This window comes from Mustela putorius, unplaced genomic scaffold, assembly GCF_011764305.1.
Source record: "Mustela putorius furo isolate JIRA1106 unplaced genomic scaffold, ASM1176430v1.1 tig00003898_pilon_pilon_pilon, whole genome shotgun sequence".
Lineage (NCBI taxonomy): Eukaryota > Metazoa > Chordata > Mammalia > Carnivora > Mustelidae > Mustela > Mustela putorius.
Window position 1 is genome coordinate 23,669,790 of NW_025422047.1, and position 16,634 is coordinate 23,686,423.

Below are 16,634 nucleotides of genomic sequence, written 5' to 3' on the forward strand. Positions count from 1 at the left end.
GGTATTTAAAAAAAAACCCAGATATTTCTAAATAATTAATATAAAAAATTTCAATCACTTTAGGGAGGTGAACAATGATTTGAATATGATATTGCCGGGATGTTCTACTTAAATTTGTAAAATGACTATTTTAATTAGATAGGTAATTCTCTTTTTTGGCAGCCGTAGCTACATTTTAAAAAATAGGGCTTATAACCATATTATCAAAGGTTACTGAAAATTTACTGGAGTCACAGGAATAATTACGATACAATGTGACCATATGAATAGAGACATTTTAACTAATTTGTATATCCATTCACAAAACCTAGACTATTTGGATTTATTTAATTATAGTCAAATACTATTGTAAAAAGGATAAAATCAGGTATTTCCCGTAACCCCTGGAATTAAAATATAAATATTAAAAATTTTATTTTGGTAGCACAAAGATATGCATGGCACTGTTTTATGACTCAGTAGATAAAAAACTGGGAGGGTTGTGTCACTGACAAAGCACTAAAGTAATTGCTTTCCTTGTTCTGGATATTAAAACGGGCAGGCTGAAGAACTTGTTGAAATTTGAGCAGGAATTTAGATGAGATATTCTATGAAAATTTCATTAACTAGTTTTTAGCATGTATTGCCATGCTCTCTTTAAAACAGAGATTTGGTAAAAATATTTTAAAGAAATACAGCCATGCATTTCTGGCAATTTTGCTCTTCAAGGTAGAAACCAGTCGAAGTATAAATTCGAATTTTAGACTGTGTCACCTCATAAATATATTTATATGTATTAACATACATGTACACACACACACAACTTTTCTTGCCACATATATAAATTTACAGGAACAGATTTTTTTTTCATTCCAATTTGTCTATTGAAAAGAATAGAAATTTTATTTTATTTTATTGAAATAGAATTTTATTGAAAAGAATTTAAATTTTCTAGAAACATTTTTTAGGAATATCAAATATATCCTTCATATTCCTCCTGATTAAGTGCATTTAGTTTTAAGAAGTAGGATGAGAAATAATTTTTAAAAACATATTAATTTATTAATTTTGTTCACAGACTTTTTTGTAAAAAATTTGTCTGAAATGCTGCAGTTTGTTAAAGTATAATAATTAGAAAGTTAAACCATGATTATTCCTTACACTAATTATAAAGATGAATTAGAATCATCTTTACATTTTATCCTGTGCACATGAGTATTGGGAAAATTTACTTTTAAGGCTTTAAATATCAGAATGCTAAATATGATTGTATTTTATAAATAAGCACTTCTTTCCAAAATCAGAACATTTTTATATAGTTGAAAACATTTACATATTGGCAAGCTGTGGTTTTTAACACAATTTTTATGTTTTAACATAATTTTTATGAAGAAAAATACACTAATTTTTTATGTAGTAATACTAATTTCCCACAAAATATTGGGAAATCCATAACTTTTCTTTTTTTGTTGTTTTTTTTTAAATTTAATTTAATTTTTTCAGTGTTCCAAGATTCATTGTTTATGCACCACACCCAGTGCTCCATACAATATGTGCCCTCCTTAATACCCACAACCAGACCCTCGGAATCCCCCAGCTCCTCCCCTCCAAAACCCTGTTTGTTTCTCAGAGTCCACAGTCTCTCCTGGTTCATTACCACTTCCAATTTCCCCCAACTCACGTCTCCATTAATTGACCAATACTTTCTTAAGAGTTGTTCTTAAATTATTTTAAATTCTAATATCGCTATTGTTTTGCCCAATGTAATGATTACCTCATGATTATAACATAAGAAGAGAAGAGCACATGAAAGGTAAACTATGGGAACTATCCTACAGACTGTCAATAAAAAGCAATGTCTTATATAAATTTGTAACATCCATTCTAAAATCACTTGAAGCTTCTATGAGATGTATGAAGATGATATTAATTTATACTACTCTGCACACCAGTCTCATACCATATTTACTGCATACACAGCTATTTTGTAAAAACCTTAGTACTAGTTCTATGCTTCCACAAGAAGTTGCTGATGTGTGCACAGCATTGCTATTATTGCACATTAGTTTCTCCCTTCTTTTCTTGTTTTCCCTTTTCCTTTCTTTTCAACATTCAAAAAAAAAATTCTGAAACAACACATAGTTCAGAAATGTTGTGTGAACTTCTCATAACTGTAAGCATCTTCCAAAAAATCTGTCACTTTGAAAACTGAAAAACTACACCATGCCATCTATCTTTATATTAAAGATGTGCTTCTAATTCAAATTACCATCAGACTATACACACAAAAGATATCTTCATGTAATAAGTACTATTCGCTGGATTTTATTTTTAACTGTTTGAAATAATCTTCTATAAATTACTGTCAGCCATAATTGCTATTTTACAAAATACTGATGTGGTTCCCAATTTTTATTGGTAGATTTTATATTTATATAACTACATAAAGGTGGGTTGCGATTTAAGAGAAAACATTACTGACTGTATATTAAGATTTACAATAGCATTTCTTAACTTTAGATAGTAATAATTCTGCATAAGGTTACTGATCTCAGATATCAAATTTAAAAATTAAAGAAAATACAAATATAACAAGTTATTAAATCAATATTTTTTTTAAATGTGAAAACTTAAGAGCCTAGTCAAGGGAACACGTCACCTAACTTTTATTTTTGACCCAAGGAAATGAAAACCTCTCAGATTTATACTTTTTTTCCTTGAAGACTTAAAAAAATATCTATTTGCTCACTTAATCTAATATGGATGCAAATCAGGAAAGAAAACTCTCTGAAAAGAGTAAGTTGAGACAAAAAGAAAAATTGGCCCATATGCATAGTATCTTAGAAAAAGTAGTGTTCTATCTCCATCTTCTGTATCAGATCAGAGCCAAGAAATGAGGCATTAGTGTGGAAGCTTGGAGATAATGGGCTACTGAATACTGGGTGGGGGAGGGGAGGGAAAGAAAGGGTGGAAAATTACAGAAGATGGCTACTTGTTTATTCCTTAGACATAGGAATATGGTATTTACCAAAGAAAAAGTCTGTGCACTAATATGTTTGCTTTCCCAATGAGACGATAAATAGCAAATTTTGGTTAAATGTATGGCTTCATTTTCATTGGTGAAATCTATTCACACACTCAAATAAGTAAAAATATACTATTTCTAAGGAACTGAGGGAATTAAAAAAACCTTTATCCTAAACAGCATATAAATTATTTGGTTAACACACACCAACTAAATCAGATAAGCTGTTGACAGCTACAAATCAGTTTTCAGTACTATGCTCTACAGTTGCTACCATCAGTTCAGTCATTTAAGGAATGCTTACTGAGTGGTCCAGGCCCTGTGTTGGGAGTTAGGAATAAAGACAATGATTATTATGTTTCTAAATATCTTTGACATCTTTGTTCTCTAAGTATCCTGTTCTTTTTTTTTTTTAAATAATCCTTTTCTTTATTTATCAGACATTCCTGTAAGTTTGAACTGTTATCTCTATGTTGGAGAGTTTCCATTCACACCTAAACCCATTTTAATAGTGACCATGTGCGTAAGTACTGTTTTTAAAGAAAAAAATGTTTACTTAAATTTTCCCTACTTCTAGATTTATAATTATGAGAAGATTAACAATATAATTATGCTAATTTTACTAGTATCAACTGCTTTTCAGAAAAAAAGTAGTAAAATGACTATTTCTGTATGTGCAGCCAAAGAAGAACCTCTATGGGTATCCTATGAAAAGTATTAAAAGTACCAAATAGGTAGGCTTTAATGTTGATATGTTTCTGATTAAAAATAAATATTAAGCAAAACAAATTTACTCCTTTTCCAAATAAGAAGTAAAACTCATTATGGTCTTATAAAGCAATGAAAGTGTCTGTAATCATAATTTTTCATTATCATGGCAGGAAAATTATTTAATTATTTCATAAAGCCATACTTTCATATAAATTCAAAATAAGTTCCATTACAATTTAAGATATCTCAATTGACAATATGGACTATTTAAGGGCTGCTATATTATATACCACATATGCAGGGACTTTTATAAAGCAATGCCTAGCAATAGTGGATATCTTTCATTTATTCTGTCACTTATTCAGCCGTACTGATCTTCCCTCTTCTGGCAACAGACCCTAATTTTCCTTTAGGAAACACCCTCTCTCACTCTTAGTACATGTGCTTCAAGTAAGGCCGACAACCTTCCAATGCTCTAGGAGTGGAGACCTAACAGAGCCTGACACATCACAATTTCCACAACTTTGGCAGTTACTGATTTGGGATTGTGGATATGGCCCAGGATGGTCCAATGAGTTAAATTTGGTAAAACCGATGGGACAGAGATACCTGTGTTTCTAATCTGGTAGAGCACAACCCTGACATTCCTAGTGACTATCTTGCCACCCTATGGAAAGAAGAACCAGCCTGAAAATAAAGTTAACCTAGAAAAGAGTCTACAGAAATGGAAAAAATTCTGACACCATTTTGGTATCTGAATCTAACCATGTCTAAAGCTAGCACAGATCAATAAAGTTCCCTTTTTAAGCCACTTTGCATTGGATTTCTATAATTTATAACCAGGCAAGTAGTAGATTAGAAAAAGGTTTTACATTCTTGTTATTATCCTATATTATTTGCCTATCCAAAAGAAATATGGACACTTTGTTGCATCTCTTGATGCTCCAAGTCAAAACATTATAGCTCTAGTAAAGAAACACAAGCAGATTCCTTAATTTACCTTTTACCAAGATATACCCAACATGATCTAATAAAATAAATATCACTTCCCTAATGTATTACAACTTAGGCTACTGAGGCACCATTTTGTAGTGTCCAACGAAGATGCATATGTCATTTTGGGGATCTATATTGAACTGAGGAGCAAAGTAAATTGAAAACTTTTCTTTTGATTATAGATTTTATATACATAAATATCTTCCTTTCTGAAAAGTACTGATATGGCAAAAGATGTACAGGACTGCTACATGAATACAAGTATACAAAGAGAACAAAAAAGCAACTCCTCTCTCTACTAGTCTGTTAAATCTACTCACTTTTGATAATCAAATCAAAGGCAACACAGTTTTCATAAGCATGCATAATATTATTGTAAAATACCATGCTGTCTTTTCTTATGTATCTTCACCAGTCCTTCCCTCACCACTGCCAACACCAGGTTTCAAACCTGGAAGCCATCTGTGCCTTTTCTTGCTCCCTAGATCTCTACATCCTGTTATGTACTATTTTATTTTTTTCTCCCTGAAATGCTTCTTGCTCAAACCTACTGCTTTATCCTATCCAAAGAAATGCATGGTATTATAAAAAGAATCTAGAATAGGCAGTTTGAAGATATAGGCTCTCACTCCAGCTCTGCTGTGTGACCTTTGTCAAAATCACTTCAGTTGCATCATCTATAAAATCAGAAAATTTGGTAAGATTATGGATGAAGAGTTTTTATTTTAGCATCATAAAAAACCTTGCTCAACAGATGTCGGTGACAACTCCACCATTCAGTTACCCACTGAAGTATCTAGAATCCTTACGTAGACATTCCAAATTCTCTGTATCCTGTGCCTGAATTGTCTTCCCAGCTTCATCTTTTAAGACTGGTATACCATGCTGAATCCAAACTTTACCTTCTAGTTCTTGGATTTACTCTATATTAGTCATTTTTCCATGTCTTTGCTTTGTTATTTATACATTTGGTCCAAATGACTGAAGTGTTATCTACCTATATTCCCACACTGTTCTTTCCCTGAAAATACAGACAGTTTTTCCTTGTGAAATCTTCCATGTCCTGCCAGAACAGTTCAAATGCAGTATAGTTTGTAAACTCAATCCTTGTTCCTGAAAACCAAAGTGTCAAAATACTTTCTGCATTTATTATATTACTTATCCAAGGCTGCCTTATATTAGCATAGAACAGATATTTACCTCTCTTACAGAATTTTATCTTCCTGATGGGCATTATCTTATTTAATTTTGTATTATTATTTGCACTTAGTTGACGTTATCAATTGGATAACTTTAAAAAATAAATCCAAAAGTGTAGATTAATAAGAACTAAATAAGCTATTTAAAAGATTCCATCACCCCCATACAGTCGTATGTAGTGTATGTGTGCACATGCGTGTTGTGTGTGTAAAATATGACATTGGCTACAGTAATTTCTTTCTAGACACATCTCTCCAGGCAAGGGGAACAAAGGCAAAAATAAACTACTGGGGCCTCATCAAAATAAAAAGCTTCTGTATAGCAAAGGAAATGACAAAACTAAAAGACAACCTAAGGGAGAAGATAATTGCAAATGAAATATCCAAGGGTTAGTATCCAAAAATCTATAAAGAACTTATTAAACTCAAAACTTTAAAAGCAAATAATAAAATTATAAAATGGACAGAAGACATGAACAGACAAGTTTCCAAAGAAGACACACAGATGAACAGACACATGAAAAGATGGTCAACATCACTGACCATGAGGAAATTACAAATCAAAACTACAAAAAGATATCACCTCACACCTGTCAGGAATGGCTAAAATCAACAATACAAGAAAAAACAGGTGTTGGCAAGAATGCAGAGAAAGAGGAACCCTCCTACACTGTTGGTGGGAATGCAAGCTAAGATGGTGCAGCCACTGTGGAAAGCAGTACGGAGGTTCCTCAAAGAGTTAAAAATAGAATTACCCTACAATCCAGCAATTGCACTACTAGGTATTTATGCAAAGAATACAAAAATACTAATGCAAAGGACTCATGCACCCTGATGTTTATAACAGCATTATCTACAATGGCTAAATTATGGAACCAGCCCATATGGGTCCATATGGGTCCATCAACTGATGAAAAATAAAGATGATGTGGCATAGATATACAATGGAATACTACTCAGCCATAAAAAGATGAAATTTTGCCACTTGCAATGATGTGGATGGAGCTAGAGTGAAGTGAAGTAAAATCAGAGAAAAAAAAATCTGATCTCACTCATATGTGGAATTTAAGAAACAAAACAAACAAGCAAAGGGGAAAAAAAAAAAGAGAAAGAGGCAGCAAACCAATTAAGAGACTCTTAACTAGAGAGAATAAATTGATGGTTACCAGAGGGCAAGTGGCTAGGTGCAGGAGAGATGAGCAAAATAGGAGATGGAGATTAAGGAGTGCTCTTGTGAAAAGCAAGTTGTATGGGAATCACTATAGTGATGTTTAATCACTGTACATCTGAAACAAATATTATACCCAATGTTAACTAACTGGAATTTAAATAAACCTTGAAACATTAAAAAAAAAAATACAAGAAAAAAGATATACCTTGAAAATAGTAAAAAAAAAAAAAAAAAGAGAAAAATCACTAATATTATAATAAATATTAAACTTGCACTATATGCCTTTTTCTTAAATTTTCATTGATGTACTATGTTTTTCCTATGATATTTTGTAGTTTCTTACTCACTAAGGTTTTGTGGCTTCTTAGCTATAAAAAAGTGTAGAACTTCCCTATGACCCTGCCATTGCACTCCCAGGTATTTAGCTCAAAGAGACAGATGTAGTGAAAAGAAGGGCCATCTGTACCCCAATGTTTATAGTGGCAATGTTCATGGTTGCCAAACTGTGGAAAGAACCAAGATGCCCTTCAATGGACGAATAGATAAGGAAAATGTGGTCCATATACACTATGGAGTATTATGCCTCCATCAGAAAGGATGAATACCCAACTTCTATAGCAACATGGACGGGACTGGAAGAGATTATGCTGAGTGAAGTAAGTCAAGCAGAGAGAGTCAATTATCATATGGTTTCTCTTATTTGTGGAGCATAACAAATAGCATGGAGGACATGGGGAGGTAGAGAGGAGAAGGGAGTTGGGGGAAATTGGAACGGGAGGTGAACCATTAGAGACTATGGACTCTGAAAAACATTATGAGGGGTTTGAAGTGGTGGGGGGTGGGAGGTTGGGGGAACCAGGTGGTGGGTAGATAGGGCATGGATTGCATGGAGTACTGGGTGTGGTACAAAAACAATGAATATTGTTATGCTGAAAATAAATAAAATAAAAACAAAACAAAACAAAACAAACAAACAAAAAAAAAGTGTAGCCAAACTGGTTGTGAAAGTCCAGAATACAAACATATCTGTGTTTACTTGATTAAGTTATGAACTGGATCAATACTATGACTCAAATGACAGTTTCTACTGAGTCATAATCACAATTTATAATTGATGCAATTACCTCCTATCCTTTGCCTTGCTTTAAGCAATTACATTTTTACTCCAGAATAATTAACTCAAAAAGTTTTGTGAAGATTGTACTTCATTTTGCATCTTTTTTCAAAGGGCCTTATTTTACTTGCCCTTTTGGCTGCTAGATATGAGAGAGAATGACAGACAGTACACCTCTTTTTTTGTGTCTCTTTGGAAAAAGACAGAAAATGAACGATTATGCCCATGAAATTTCTAAAGACAAATAATATTTAACTTAACTTTTCTACTTAATACATTGTTTCATGTTGCCCCTTGAAGGATTATTAAAAGTTTTCTTTCTTTTGATGACTGCTGCATATTTTATTTTATTTTTAAAGATTTTATTTATTTATTTGACAGACAGAGATCACAAGTAGGCAGAAAGGCAGGCAGAGAGAGAAGGGGGTAAGCAGGCTCCCCACTGAGCAGAGAGCCTGATGCGGGGCTGGATCCCCAGACTCTGGGATCATGACCTGAGCCAAAGGCAGAGGCTTTAGCCCACTGAGCCACACAGGTGCCCCAGAGTGCTGCATATTTTAATGATACATCACATCACATTCCAGAGAGGGGTAACTTAAGTATAAGAAAAATAGGAAAAACCAATATTTTATTGGTAAGAACAAGGAAAAGAAAAGCACTTTAAACTATTTCTGTTATGTCGAGATGCTAGGTACTCTAGACATAATTATGTCAAAAAAGAAAAAAATACTAGAAATCAAATAACTATAAAGAAAACACAAGGGTTGTAAATGATAAACATTTTAGGGCAGCCTATTGTTTACAAATGAAAATAATTTGGAGCACTGTCATCTTAATGCTTACTAAACTATATTTTACTAAAATGAGGTTAAATTTCTGGAAGCCCATTTGTCATCATTGTCCATGTGTGAAATTATCAAAAGTCTCTTAGAAATTATTATTATTACTGTTATTATTCTAAATCATCTCATCTTAGACAAGCTTTTTCAGAATATATGTAATAAGGTAATTGTTTAGTGTTCTTAATTCTGATTAGTGAAAAAATGTATTTGAAATATTTGGGGTTTTAATATGAAAACTAATGTTTTCAATTTAATATTCTAATGATTTTAATGTCAATTCAAAAAGTGAAAAATATCTATGAACATTAAAGTAGGGGCTGTGTTCATGGAAGTGGATAATGAAAAGGGATGAGAAATAAGAGTAGAAGGAATCAAGAGTTCTATTTTGGGTATTTTGAGTTTGAAATCCCCATCAGACATTTAAGTGTTGATATTGAGTAGGTGATTGGCTATGGGTCTAGAGATCAGAGGAAATTTGAGAGTTAACATAGAGATAGCTATTTAAAGCAACAGGAATGGATAAGGTAGTCTAGGGGACCATAAAAGTGACTAACAATTCCTTAAATAGTGAACAGTAAAGAACTGTGTTTGACAAGAAATATTACTCTGCTAAAATCAATCAAAGATATTCAAGGTAGATCAGCAAAATTAATCACTAAAATAAAGTGAATCATGAATGGTCTGCTAATCTTTTTCTTTTAAAAAATGTGTGCCAGTATGTATTACCTCTTAGAAATCACTTTGTAGTACACATTAAGTTGTAAAATGAACATAATCTTTAGTTTCTCTCCTTTTGGGATCCTTCTGGAAAATAACTCAAATCACAGAAAATTTACACACAGAGCAGTGCACAGGTACTACATGCAATTATAAAATATTGTGGAAAATGACACAAAATTCTAAAATTTATATAAATATGTTACATAGACTTGGATTAGATAGTGTAAAATTATATGCAGGTAAAACTGAAATGAAGGTAATAGTAGAAATCGAATTTCAGGTGAGCTTTTTTCCCCTTACCATATAGACTTTGTCTTATTTTAATATTTTAAAAGCAGTTTAACAAAAGGAAATTAAAAAATTACTCCCAAACTAAGCTGCTGAATAAATAAATCTTGCAAGAGCAAAATAAATAATTTGTTTAAAATAGTTTTAGTAGATTTCCAGTATTCACTACATAATTTTTTTTTTTAGTGTTTATTGTGTGCCAAGTACTGTTCCAGATGTTGGTGATTTTATAGAAGTGAATAAAAAGGATAAGACCTCACTTTATGAAACTTACAGTTAGGTGGTATCATAAATACTACCAAATATTTAAATTTATATTATAATATTAGTTGAGAGATGACAGGGGATTTAGAATATACTTTTAAATTTTAATAAGGAAGCTTAAAATCATAGTTTTAAATAAGATTCATGTAATTAAAATAAATGCTTGTTTATGAAGACCACAAAGGTAATTTTGGAATTTAAAGGTTTTTAAAATTCTGAGTTTATTGATGGACTGATTTGACACTCTATGATGTAACCAAACTAATTAGATATTTTTAGAAGTAACGGTCTCAACTATGTTTGAAATCAATCTCTACTTAAACTTATGTAACTAGATAATTAATCAAAAAGGAACCTTTTATATTTTGGGTTTTAAATTTTGTTTTTACAAATTTTTGATTAAGCCATTTTTACCATTAAAATTATTACTTAGGTGGAAAGATTGATGTGCCATATTTTTACAAGACTTAAGCTATTTTGAAAGATATCTTTGAAGTCAAATATAGGTGCTTGTAGGTATTTTAGATTTTCTAATCTTGTTAATACATTTCTTATATTTAATTTTACCAATAATTTTTCTGAAGACAATACTTATTTTTTAAAAACAAACACATTTGCATTTCAGTATCTTACTAGTAAAATTTGATAATTTATTATCACAAATGACTATTGTTAAGAAAATGAAAATCCATAAATCATTCTTATTTAATTAACACGGGATAAACAAATATTAACTAAATAAAAGGTTACAGAAGAATGTCTGTAATTTAACAAACTGTATTCTTAGTCACAAAGCTAAGCTTTTTACCTATATGTGGACTGAAGTAGTTTACTTCTATTTAATGAATCATAAATAAAAATACATTAATTTTATAACTTCTATTATTTGACTAGAAACAATTCACAGTTAGTTACTGAGATAAAGACTTCCTTTCCCAGAAATATTTTTAAAGAGTAACTTAAAAACTGTATCATCTAATTGAAGGAAAAAAACCAATAGGTAAATAAACGCTTAATAAAATGAATTATAAAGGTATTAAGTTCAGAAGAAAAGATGTTTTTAATAAGATCAACTTATTATTTCCTAGAATGTTCTCTAATCAAAGAAAAAAAATTAGAAAAGTTAAAAATGAGAAACAATTTTTTATTCTATAGTGAGCAGGAGTCAAATTCTCTCATCTGGCAAAACTATTCTTTAAAAGAAAATGCAAAGACATTGATTCCTATTTCTAAGCATTTTAAAAGAAAATTAAAATGTTGAAAATAAACGATAACTACCCCTTTTATATGGCTTATATGGCTTTATTTGAAAGATTAGGAAAAAAATCTATTTAACTGTACACACACACACAAACACACACAGCAGAAGGACTTATACACATCTGGAGCAAAGAGCAATCAGGGTTTTGGTTATATAAACACATGTATAATGTTCTGTATTGAGAACATACTGTGGTATAAGAACTACTAAAACCAAAACTACAAGGAAAATGTTGATGAAATACACAAATCACCTTTACCTAGTAGGCAGTCCAGAAAGACAGAGTATTGCAAGCCTGCCTACTTAGGAGCCAATGCCTGATTTATCTACAGTATGTAAAATAAGCAACGTTACAGAGTGACTATCCATTCTTTTCTCCTGAAGAGTACCACTGTCTTCAATCAAAATAGGTGAAAAGCCCTAGATTTCCCATAAACATGAATATATCTTCATATGAAATCATACCTTCAAAAGTGACTTTGGAAGGTCATATAATCTGGTATTTACCATATGATGTGTTATAAACATATAAATTATGTGCTTTCAGCAGCCATCCTTGTCCTCAGGCGGATCCTCTGATTCTCATCACTGGGTGTGAAGAACACACTATCTATAACATAGCAACTGAGCAAACTTAGAAGTTTGCAATGGAGCAAATATGGTCAGGAAGCACTGATTTAACCATTTTGGGCAAGAATATTGCTAAACAATCTTAAAAGAATACAACTTAATCTGCATATAAAGATCTCCAAAGTAAGAGAACTCCTGACCAAACTTGGGAATCATCAAAGACTACTAATGCTATCTGAAAAGATAACTATCCTTTGTATAATAACCTTTCATAGATTTAAATTGTACTAGTTAGTAAACTCTACTGTTCTCAAAGCTAAACCTAACTCAAAGCTAACACCTACCCTTCAGCTTCTGCACAAATCTAATACTTTTCTTTAATATTTTTCAAATAAAGTGTGTTATTTCATGAAAAAAGTTTTCATAATTAAAGTTTGAGAGATGAAACAGTGTTAATATTGTACACAATCATAATCATTTTAGTCAACTAATATGCAGTTTTCATATGGTAAACAACTTCAGAAAACATTTCTCTAATTTTTTAAACATACATGCACAATCTTGTGCTAGACCTATTAAATTAAATACCTCCATAGGTAGTTTTGATGTGAAGCTAGGAATGAGAACCTTTGACAGATTAATTAAGAAAGAATGAAGAAAAATATTGTAAATATTACATATTTTAATTTGACATAATTTTAAAATATGAAACAGTTGTCATTTCATTTGCTAGTTAATAAGTGCCTTCTCTAGGCCTGAACCCTCTCTCATGATCCTTCTTAAAATTCCTCAATAAAGCATTCCATGACTATTAAAAGAAGGAGCCAAGTAGCTCAAACAAATATATGATGTCAAAGATGGTCTACTCTTCCTTTTGGGAAATTCCCACTTTCTATTCTTTAAAACACAGTATAAATCACAACTGAAGGCATTATTTTCTCCATCTTGTTTTACATTCTCTTAGTTAACATTTTAAAAACAAAGTAGAGAGAAAACAAAACAGTTAATAATGTTCATAATCCTTATCACCTTGATGATACACACACACAAGATGTTTTTTGACTATTAAACATAGGGTCATATGTGTCTTAGCAGCTTAATATTCTTTAGGTAATATATTATGAACACTATTCTAGGCCAAAGTATGAGGTTTTAACTCATTATTTTTAATAGCTTTACCACATAATATTCTGCAACACCATAATTTATTCAGTCATTCTCCTGTTAAAGAGGTCAGACTTTTTCCTAAGCTTTGCCACTGCAAATAATATTGTAATATACATCCTTTGTCTCTATATTCCTGTATATTGGTGCATTAAGTTTTACTGGATGAATTCTCAAACACTGCAATTTTGTAGCATTTCTTACTTATATCAACATTGTATAAGAATTATTATTTCCCATATCTGTGTCAGCACTTTAAATTTATAAATACACACGCACACACACACACGTTGTATTCCCAAAGTATGTGTATTACAAACACATAGAATCTTATCTATTTGTTAAAAAAAAGTAGAATGTTGTGGTACTGATTTATATTTCCCTGATGCCTAGTGAGGTTAAATATGTTTTCATATGTTCATTGGATATTTCTATTTCTTTTTCCATAAAGTGCCTTTTCATAATCGGCCTATTTTTCTCCCTTCCCCCCCATATAGGAGTTCCTGTAGAGTTATTAATTCATTGTTATATGTGTGCAATGTATCTTTTTCCAAAGATACTGCTATTTTTGCTTACTAATGGTGTATTCTGCCATACCAAAAATATAAAGTATTTATATCCCAAATCTTAACTTATTCCTTTGTTTTGGGTTTTCTTCTTGCTTAAAAAAGCTATCCTGAACTTTATTTCAAACACTATAATTTACAGTTTCAATCTTGAATTCACCGAAATTTATTTTTGCATATTGTACAGGGTAGAGGTCTAAATTTATTTTCTTTCAGGTGAGTAGTCAAGTATATCAGCACCATTTATTAAATAAAACATCCTTTCTAAAATAAATTAAAATGACACTTAAATATTACCCAGGACCAGACAGCGTTCTAAATGCTTTTCATGTATTCATTCAATTTAGGGATCATGACAACTCTGACAAGCTAGGCACTGTTGTTACCCACCTTTTACAATGAGAAACACAAATGGCAAAGTTAAGAATGTTTCCTCAAATCAGAAAATTAGGAATTGGCAAAGATTTGACTTGAAGCCATGAATTATGACTCCAGATTACCGTTCTCATACTGCCTAAATGATACTACCTTTCTTAATGTATAATAAAATACGGTAAATTTCCGTATATACTTAGATTCCTGAAATCTCTATTATGTTTCACTAACTCTATCTATATATTCCTTTTATTTATGATAGCTTTATAGTAAATTTTAATAGAGTGAAGTATGTCATCCTACAAAATATTTTTCTTGAAAATTCTTTTATTAATAATAATAGCCTTATGGTATTTCTTAGGCACTTGTTTTTCATATGGATATTAAAATCACTTGCCTTTGTTTCTCTCTCCTACAAAACTAAAAAAACTTGGAAGAAAATGAAAATTACAATACATTTGCATTTTAAAGTATTGATATTTTTAATCATCTCTTCCAAAATTTTTTAAAGTCTATTCATTAAAGAAATGTTTTATGTACTTATCTGGAAATTGTACATTCTCTTAATAGGGATTCTATGCCTTTTTGGTTCAGTTTATTCTTGGGAAATTTTGAAGATTTAGATATGTATATGATATACACCAAGAAACTGCCCTCAAATATTAGCAATTTTTTGAAATACTAGCATTTTAGGGGCGCCTGGGTGGCTCAGTGGGTTAAAGCCTCTGCCTTCAGCTCAGGTCATGGTCCCAGGGTCCTGGGATCGAGCCCCACATTGGGCTCTCTGCTCCGCAGAGAGCCTGCTTCCTCCCCTCTTTCTCTGCCTGCCTCTCTGCTTACTTGTGACCTCTGTCTGTTAAATAAATAAAATCTTTAAAAAAAAAAAAAAGAAGTACTAGCATTTCATAAAGCTCTTCCTAGTAATAAAGTACTTAAACTCTTACTGTATATAACACAATTAGTAAGTTCACTTAAAAAGAACATTTGGATTTCACTATTTTTCTAGAACTTTCTCAAACACACTTCTAAAGAACACTACCTTGACATCTCAGAGACACACATGCTGAAGGAAATGAAAATTAATTTTGATATTTTGGTAGAGAATTATGACAATTCTTGAGACAAGAGATAAGAGCTTGACTGGCTTTCAAACTGTGTTCTGAGTAAAGCAGAAGTCTAATGAAGAAGGCTTTGTCTCTTTAACTTATTAACCTCTTTATTCAATACAGAAACACATAAACACAGAGAACTAACTGGTGTTGCCAGAAAGGAGGGGAGGAAGGATAAGTACAATAAGTGAAGAGGATTAAGAATTAGAGACCTCCAGTTATAAAATGAATAAGTCACAGAGATGAAAAGCACAGCATAGGGAATAGGGTCAATCATATTGTAATAACGTGGTGACAGACAGTAACTACACTTTTCATAGAATTGTTGAATTCACCATGTTGCACACCTAAAACTAAATTAACATTGTATGTCAACCAAACTTAAGTAATAAAAATTTTAAAAACACCCTTTTTCCAGCTGGTTTATATTTTTGGAGAACTTATATTCAAAATTTCATTTGAAGAGATTTTCAAAAATTAAGTTTTAAACATACAGGTTGTAAGCCTGCTCTCCTCCTAATACTAGTCATTCAACAAATATTTATTAAGAACCCATTAAATTCCAGATTACTGCTTCTGATACATAAGAGAATAAAACAAAGATCCCTGTTCTCATGCAACTTACTTTCTAGGAAAGTGAGAGAGACGATACACAGCAAATATGACAATACACAAAGTACATGGTATTCTATGAGGTGATGGGAAAAAAACCACAGGAGTACTGGGAGAAGAGGGAGGCCAGTTTGCAGTATTATATAGGGTGGTCAGATAGGCCTTATTAAGTTTATTTTGAACTAAGACTGGATGGCGATTAAGGTGTTAGTCAAGTAGATCTCTAAGATAAAAGAACTTCATGCAGAGAGAAAAGCAAGAGCTAACTGCTGAGGGGAGAGCATGCCTAATGCCTGCAATGAAAAGCAAGCCGGTCAGTTTGGCCTGGGGCAGAGTGAGTGGGCAGGTGAGGTAGGAAATGAAGTGAAAGAGGTATTGTGGTGAGGGCCAGACCTTGCAATTTAATGGGTGTCATTAGGGATTTTGGGTTTTACTGAGTGAAATGGGAAACTATTACAGGTATAGGCAAAGGAAAAACAAACAAAACAAAACCTGACACACTTTAGAAGGAATACAGACTTTATGGAGAGCAAAGGTACAAAGGTAGGAAACCATATATGGAGGCTGTTGCAATAATTCAGGCTTGATTTAGGATAACAGCAGAAATAATGAGAAGTGATTAGGATTCTACACCCTTTTTTAAAGGTAGAGTCACTATTATTTTTTAT

The 16,634-nt window shown here is 31.8% G+C and overlaps 1 protein-coding gene across 5 annotated transcripts in view; it reads right to left on the reverse strand.

Annotated features, from left to right (window-relative positions):
* The window catches only part of NOVA1 (NOVA alternative splicing regulator 1), a 149,162-nt gene that overhangs the window by 4,020 nt on the left and 128,508 nt on the right, over positions 1-16,634 (reverse strand). The window lies entirely within an intron of this gene.